Source organism: Malania oleifera, chromosome 7 (genome assembly GCF_029873635.1).
Source record: "Malania oleifera isolate guangnan ecotype guangnan chromosome 7, ASM2987363v1, whole genome shotgun sequence".
NCBI classification, from domain to species: Eukaryota; Viridiplantae; Streptophyta; class Magnoliopsida; order Santalales; family Ximeniaceae; genus Malania; species Malania oleifera.
The window spans coordinates 102408644-102417381 of NC_080423.1; the positions used below are offsets into that span (position 1 = coordinate 102408644).

The 8738-nt window shown below is 38.4% G+C and overlaps 1 long non-coding RNA gene across 1 annotated transcript; it reads left to right on the forward strand.

Annotated features, from left to right (window-relative positions):
- The first annotated feature begins 1059 nt into the window (after window positions 1-1059).
- LOC131160232 (uncharacterized) lies at window positions 1060-3003 on the forward strand. The gene is made up of 2 exons (XR_009137966.1): window positions 1060-1144; window positions 2634-3003. It is a non-coding gene; the product is annotated as an uncharacterized LOC131160232 (long non-coding RNA).
- The last annotated feature ends 5735 nt before the right edge of the window (window positions 3004-8738 follow it).

Consider the following 8738-nt stretch of genomic DNA (forward strand, 5'->3'; position numbering starts at 1 on the left):
AAACTGATATTGCTTAGATACCCCAGGACAATCAAAATTAGTGAGCCATTGATTGTTCCATCTACCTTATCTATTGCTCTCCTACAACTTCCACAAGTGGGTTGCAATGCCTAAATTTGGGCTTACCAAATCCATGGCTAATAGGGATTTGAAGTAAGGACCACAAAATTTTGGTGAGGATTGAAAGGACAAAAATAGATGTAGTATATTAGGACTTCTTATTGATTATTCAAATGCTAACCAAAGAATTCCAAAATTTCTTTCCCCATATTAGGAGGAGGCCTTTGATTTGAATTTATGTGAATGTAGATAATATATAATACAAATTTGCATTTCATTTTATATAAATCCATACAAATCCAAACCAAAGGTTGAAATCCATGCCCTCAAATGCAGTGTTTGTATTATATTTTTGACTTCCCATTGATGTTTGAATTTTAGATTCACATGTTAATTATATTGATAATAAATATCAAAATTTAGTAATTTTAAAATTTTAATTTATAATTTTGTGTGTTTAATCACTGGACATTAGTTTAACAACCGATTAAATGAATTTTGCTTAACCATTTGGAACAATTTAAACGCGGTTAGCATTTTTTGGTGAACTAAAATTTCAATTCAATTAACAATTTGAGGTATATGCTTCGGATAATTAAACTATGGGCAACCTTAATTTGTGCAGCTGCTTCATTTCTTTGGTTAAAGTGGTCATATGCCTACAAGCTTAAGGAAATGGTAATTCACGGAAAAATAATTTACTTTTTGTGATATATTTTTTCAATATCAAATGCTATTAAAAATAAAAATTTATTATACTATGTAGGATTAAAAATAAAAAAAATTAAATATAATTGAAATCTAAAATAATTAGTAACTATAGATTTTGCAAAAAAGATACCTAATTTTCATGAGCTTTTTCCTACTTTATAATTAAAATAAAATAAATATAAAATAATACTCGGAAAAAACTTCTCAAATTAATGCTCACGTAATCTCGCAGCATCAAGTTACGAGATTTAAAGCTGATGGACGAATGAGAAGGTCACACGTGGCACCGGCAGTAGGGCTTTTCTGTAAAGCATGCATTCTCTCACAACGGAACTGCTGGGTGAAGGCCACACAATGGACCAAATCTACAAAGGTCTCTCTTCTCAAGCTTTTATGTATCATCGATTTTTTGTTGCTTAATTGGCTAAAAATTTGGTGTTTGAAGGTTTCATCCTCTTTATTGGTTTTCTGAATAAGGGAGGAGTTTCTGAAAATCAGTTGTTTGAATGCTTCGTACTCTCTATTCTCAACTAGTGTTATGCATTTGGAAGAGTTAGTCAATTAATTGCTGAAGGTTATTTTAGAAATTGATTACTATAATATATAAATAATTGTTGAATGTTATTTTAGAAATTAATTATTGATGTACATAATTAATACTGTTTTAAAACTATATAGTAATAATTTGCTGCCATTTTCTTCATAATTTTTTTGGGTTCAATGGTAAAGTTTTGTAGGATGAATTCAGCCAGAGTCATGTTGAGCATAGGTGGGAAAATTTTCAGATAAAACAATCCTTTTTTTTTGTTAAATTATAAACTTGTGTTAAATTTTGTCAAAAAACACCAAAATCTAATCTAAAATTCAAACTTTATGTTTTGAGTTTAATTCAAATTCACACAAATTCAAATGTAAGGTCTGAAATTCATGCTTTCAAACCAAAATTTGATCATGTAAATTGTAATTTGTATAGAGATGGCTTGGTATGCTAAAGTCTGATATGGTCTTTGTGGTTGTATAGCTAGGCCTTTAATTGGTAATATATATTAATTTCTTTATTTCACACACACACACACACACTTTCCCTTTTCGTGATTCACATGGGTAGCTTAGCTTGTTCTATGTATATATAAGCCACTGCTTATGCACTTAACCAGCAGGGCCACAATCTATATCTGCATATTTTTAGATCGCCAAGTCATCATTCACATGTCACCAAAGCTGGCTATCACCTATTATTCTCAATTTTAATTTTACTATTTCGATATTAAAGATTAAAAGGCTTCCTTAAATAAGTTTAGTAAGGTGGCCATCTTATGAGTTTAAGCAATGTTATTCTGACCATTTAATATTCATCACACTGCTGCGCATATTTTATAAGTTAGTTAGAAAGGGGTATTACAAACGACATTAGCCATATGAACAATTTTGTTTTCAAATAAGACTATTGTATTTTTGCAGAAGAACATTTAATTCTTATTCTGCTAGTTGTAAATTCGTTTCCCCTTCTCACTCCCTTTTGATGAAATTTTCTTCTAAATAACTAATGTATAAGTGCTGCTCCAGGCTTAAAAATTGAAATTAGAAGATTTAGAGAGAGCATTGTTGGAGACAGAATTTGTTGTACGTAAGTGTGAGAACAATGCCAAACCTTTGTTCTGCCACAACTCTAGGTCTTAGAGTTGAGCTTGCTTGGACTTACCCTACTTGCTAAACGTGTCATCTTTCTCAGAGAATAGGCATCCTATCCATCTCCTTTTTGCTTTCTTTCAATTTATTTCTTGAACTATTCATTGTGTATCTATTTGGAATTAACATTATCTATTGGATTCTTATGGATCAACGTATCTTGAACTATGAAGGTAGAAAGAAGTACATTGTCAACCCTCGAGCAGAAAAGGTTATTAAGTTAGAAAGTAACCTGAAGAATATGTAGGCACGCTTGGAGGACTATGACCAGCAAATGGTGAGGATGACAGATAGAGAAGAGTGCACGGAGAACATCATAAAGCACTATGAACAGATGCTGCACCAGTAAACTCGCTCAAATACTATGGTGAGTGGCCTTTACTTGACAATTAACTTTTTAATTTTAAGTTGAAATTTAAATATGGCAGCAATACCTTGCAGCGGTAGTTTCGGACAATGTTTATGATGGATATTTTGTTTTTTAGTGAACTTGAAGACAACTTTTGATGAATATATTGTTGGAATGATGATTAAAAGTACATAGTGATAGATAGCATGGTAGATGATTATTTTAATGTTTAAAATTTTATAACTAGTAGTTCTTCAATTTAATGCTTTGATAATGTGCATGAATGCTTAGAGAAGGCATGAAATCAGTAGGCAATGGGGTGATTTGATCTTATTATTGGTTGTACTGAAGTAGGTGTTGGGATGTAGTTTTAGGAATGGATTGTTTTGATGGTAGAAATGCTCTATTCAGTGATTAGGAGTCTTTATCTGTTGTTTTTCCCTTTTCCTGGTTGTGTTATACTGATTGAATCTGGGTGATAGTGTTGGAAAGTTGAGTTTTTGAGTTCCTAGTTTTAATTCCTTTCATCGAATCTGGAAATGGGAAAGTAAAAAAAATAATGTACTAACTCAAGAACTAGGAGCTAGGAAAGTACTAGGTAAGCTTATGCTTAAACAAGTGACTAAATCCACCCTTTTGGAGTTTCTCCACTTTTTACTATGATATTTTGTTTTTAACATTAAATTAGAGCCTGCTAGATGACTGTTTTAATATTGAAAAATTTAATAACTAGTAGTTTTTCAATTTAATGCTTAGATAATATGCGTGAGTGCTTAGCTAAGGCATGATTAAAGCACATTGTGTAGCAGTGGGCTCTATGTATGTGGAAGGTGTTGTGAAACTTGAGATTGTTCCACCTAACTTTACCACAGTTACAATTGTACAGGTAAATAGAGAGTGAATAATTGTGCAAAATTACACCAGGTAAATTTCCAGGGAAGTGAGGAGTCACAACGGACCACTTAAATCCCTCTTTCCTAGACAGAATTTTCCTTAGACATGTAATTAACACAAAATATTACTACAACTATACCCGACAAAAGTTAACTATTGAATAGATAAAAAGAAGAACATCAGAATTAACGAGGTTCGGCTAATTGTGCCTACGTCCTCGGACACTATCAATCAATATTTCTTTATTGTAGAAATATTACAAAATGAGAGAGAGAAGAGAGAATGTGCCTAAGAGAGAAGTAGGCAAATTTGGGGATGAGAATACAAATGGATGTTGAAGATTAAACTTGAGAACAGTGCGACGGTGGCAGCAAAAATTTGACTGCAACAGCTTCATCAACCGGCAGTCCACCTCCATTGAAGTTAAGCTAGATTTGGCCACCAACTTTACCAAACCAGCCACAATCGTTGAAGTTTAAATTCCCACTATTGTTGATTATTTGGTTTCTGTAATTGCTATAAATAGGTGAGTGTGTGTGCATTGTAAGTGTGGTGTGTTGAGAGTGTAAAGCCAGTGAGAGAGAAAGAAATGAGAGTTGCTTCCTCTGTGTATTGTTTCTGATTGAAATAAATTGTTCTTGAATTTATCCTCATTGAGTTTCAGTCACAACCAGTGACTGAGTGTTCCTCTCCACCCATCAGTGGTATCAGAGCGTCCAGGTACGCCGGAATTCGCCAAACAGAGGCGAACAAAGGAGAAATTCAATTTTCTTCTCAGTTTTGAAGTTGCTCCAAATCCCAAATTGAGCCTGCCATTGTGCAATTAGACTCGATACGATTCCAACGGTGGAAACTACGTCTCAAAAGGACACCCGGAGAGTCTACACGCGCTCCCACGCGCCTCCCACGAAGACAGCGCTCTCCCCACGCGTCGCACGCGCCGACGAAGACTTCGGCAGCCGGTGACACGCGCCTCACGCTCCCGCACGCGTCTTCTTCGCTCGATTGGAGAGATCCGACCCGGACATTGACCCGCAACCCGACCTAGCGACCAGCAACCCGGATCCGTGCCCGAGACTTGACCCGCATCTGACCCGCCTCCCAGCAGCGGACACGCGGCACACGCAGAGAATGCCACGTGGTGTAACGGGATCATTAACGCCGTTAAACGGCCGTTAAGTTAAACCGGTTAGTTAAAAATTCACCAGAATTGCCTATAGCCGGTTCAAAGATTTTTAGACCGGTTCTTTGCAAACCAAAACCGGTTCCTAAGGTTTTTCAATCTTTTGAATTTATTGGTGGCATTAGATTTACCAAAATCAGTCCCCCATCTCTCTGTTTTTTATATATTAAATTCGATGGCTAACGGTACTATCCAATCGGTCATTCCAAAATTGACCCGAGAGAATTATGACAATTGGTCGATTCAAATGAGAGCCCTTTTAGGTTCTCAGGATGTCATGGACATCGTTGAAGATGGGTACAGAGAAAGCCCATCAAAAGAAGTCGAAGCAGCTATGCCCGAAGCCCAAAGAACGACCTTGCGAGCCGATCGAAAGAAAGATTGCAAGGCAAAATCCATAATCTACCAAGGCCTTGATGAGGCCACGTTCGAAATCATCGCCTCCGCAAAGACATCTAAAGAAGTTTGGGACTCTCTCCATCGAACACACAAAGGTGCAGATAAAGTAAAAAAGATTCGTCTTCAGACATTGCGAGGTGAGTTCGAATCTCTCAAAATGAAGTCTACTGAATCCATTACAGACTACTATACACGAGTAATGGTAGTATCAAATCAATTAAGAAGAAATGGAGAAATTCTCAATGACGAGAGAATTTGTGAAAAAATTTTGCGATCTTTAGATCCAAAATATGATTATATAGCTGTGACCCTAGAAGAAACAAAAGACTTGGAAACAATGTCTGTAGAAGAACTTGTGGGCTCACTCCAAGCCCATGAGCAAAAAGTCAAAAGAAGAAGTGATGATAAAGCACTGGAGCAAGCGCTCCAAACGAAGTTGTCCCTCGCTACAGATAGATACGACAAAGGGGGGACGTCACAACAAGGAAGAGGACGAGACCGAGGATCTCGTGGAAGAAATTCTGGAAATTTTAACTCCAGAGAAGGTGGTAGAGGCAGAAGAGGTCCCACTAGAGGAGGACGAAATCAACAGAGCTATGTCCCACAAGGCAGAGGACAAGGAAGAAGAGGAGGATATAATAATCGCTCGAATGTAGACAAAAGAAACATTCAATGCTACAATTGTCACAAGTATGGACACTATAGCAATGAATGTTGGGGGCGACAACAAGAAAAGGTTAGCGAGGAGGTCAACCTTGCCGAAACTGATCATAGAGATGGAGAGTCGTTGATGCTGATGGCACACAATGCAACTCCTCAGGATCAGAGTGTTTGGTACCTTGATTCTGGAGCCAGCAACCATATGACTGGCAGAAAGAACCTATTCTTTGAACTTGATGAGAAAGTTCAGGGGGAGATATCTTTCGGCGATAATTCTAAAATCCCAGTCCAAGGGAGAGGAGATGTTTTGATCAAACAGAAGTCTGGAGATCATGCTTACATCTCCAACGTCTACTATGTGCCAGCCATGAAGACTAATATACTTAGTCTCGGACAGCTCGTGGAGAGAGGCTATCGAATTAGCCTCAGTGATAAGCAGATGGTGATAATAGATGCTCGAGGAAAGCTTGTTACTCGAGTTCAAATGGCAAAGAATCGAATGTTTCCGCTTGCCATTCAACATGATACGCCAAGGTGTTTGAGCGCTATCATCAAAGACAAAGACTGGCTATGACATCTAAGGAATGGGCATCTAAACTTTGAAAGTTTGAAACAATTGGGAAGCAAGAAGATGGTGAAGGGCTTACCCAATATCCATCATCCAAATGTGATATGTGAAAGCTATATTTTGAGCAAGCAACATAGAAACAGCTTTGGAAAGCAAACCGACTAGAGATCATCTATGCCGCTCCAACTAATACACACAGATGTGTGTGGTCCACTAAGACCATTTTCAAATGGATAGAATCGATACTTCCTCACCTTCATCGACGACTACAGCAGGAAGACCTGGGTCTACTTCTTGAAAAGGAAGTCAGAGGTGTTTGACAAGTTCAAAGAGTTTAAAACTCTTGTGGAGAAACAGAGTGGCTTCCGCATCAAGTCACTCCGGTCAGATCAAGGAGGAGAGTACAAAGACGAAACTTTCCTAGAATTCCTTAGACAACAAGGGATTCAGAAATAGTTCACACCATCATACACTCCCCAGTTGAATGGTGTAGCCGAAAGGAAGAACCGCACAATCCTTAACATGGCTAGAAGCATGTTAAAGGATAAAAATGTGCCAAAGAGTTTTTGGGCAGAAGCAGAGTGTTATGTGCAGTCTATCTGCTCAATAAGTGTCCGACGAAGAGTCTTGATACAAAGACACCATATGAAGCCTAGAGTACTCACAAGCCCAGTGTGAGTCATCTTAGGGTGTTTGGCTCCATAGCCTACGCCAAGATCCCAGAAGCAAGAAGGACAAAGCTGGATGATAAAGGAGAGAAGTGTATCCTTGTAGGATACGGTGACAGCACCATGGGATATCGACTTTACAATCCCATCAACAAGAAAGTCTTTCACAGCCGGGATGTCATCTTTGAAGAAAATGAATCCTGGAAATGGGACCAGGCTGAATGTTCCAAAGATGTGGAATTGACACTTGAAGGAGAAGAACCTACACAGATAAGAGAAGTGGCTATCGAGCCAAAAATTCCTGAGCTGCAGACACCTCCCACATGGTTCACCACAGACAAATGAAGCTCCCATCACCAATAGAGCGTGAAATCTCAGACATGAGACCTAGAGGAGCTCGAAATCTAGCCGACCTGTATGAAACTACAGAACCAATTGAATAGTATGTTACTATTACTGTCTATTGTTAACCAGCGACCCGGTTAGCTTTGAGGAAGCTAACGAAGAAGACAAATGGAGAAAGAGATGGATGAGGAGATTCAATCCATCGAGAAGAACAAAACTTGGGAGTTGACAAATCTCCCGAAGGGCCGCAAAACCATTGGTGTGAAATGGGTCTACAAGACCAAAAGAATGCTCAAGGAGAAGTTCAAAGATATAAAGCAAGACTTGTCGCCAAAGGCTACAAACAAAAGAAGGGATGATATGGAGAAATCTTTGCCCCGGTTGCTAGACTTGAAACCATCAGATTACTTATTTCACTTTCAGCACAAAATGGATGGAAGATTTACCAGCTGGACGTGAAATCAGCTTTTCTGAACGGTTTTCTGGAAGAAGAGATTTATATCGATCAACCACCTGGATATGTAAAGAAGGGCAAAGAAGATAGAGTGTACAAGTTGAAGAAAGCACTCTATGGTTTGAAGCAGGCACCTCGTGCGTGGAACATGAGGATTGACGACTACTTCCAGAAGAATGGATTTGAGAAGTGTCCCTACGAGCATGCGCTATACATAAAGATGGAGACAGATGGAAGCATGCTGATAGCCTGCCTATATGTTGATGATCTGATCTTCAACGGCAACAATCAGAGATGTTTGCCGTTTTCAAGAGGAGCATGGTCAAGGAATTTGAAATGACGGATATGGCCCGATGGCTCATTCCTTGGCATAGAGTCTGCAAAGCGAGAAGAATTTTCATTCCAGAGCCACTATGCAAAGAAGTATTGAAGAAGTTTGGTGACAAATGCAACCCAGTAACAAACTCCAGTTGAAACAGGATTGGAGTTGAGAAAGAATAGCACGGAGATGTTGACCCCACATATTTTAAGAGTCTAGTTGGAGCTTGAGGTATTTGACGTTGTACCAGACCAGATATACTTATCAGTTGGACTTGTTAGCAGGTCTGGAGACTACTGACCTATGTCGACAGCGCTGTGATATGCAGCGAAATAGGATGTACTTTCGAGTAGTTGTCAAGGCGGTACCATCACGATGTGTATGTGTTATTCATGCATGAGTGTGATGGCAATCTTATCGGACTATCAAGATGAGGTCG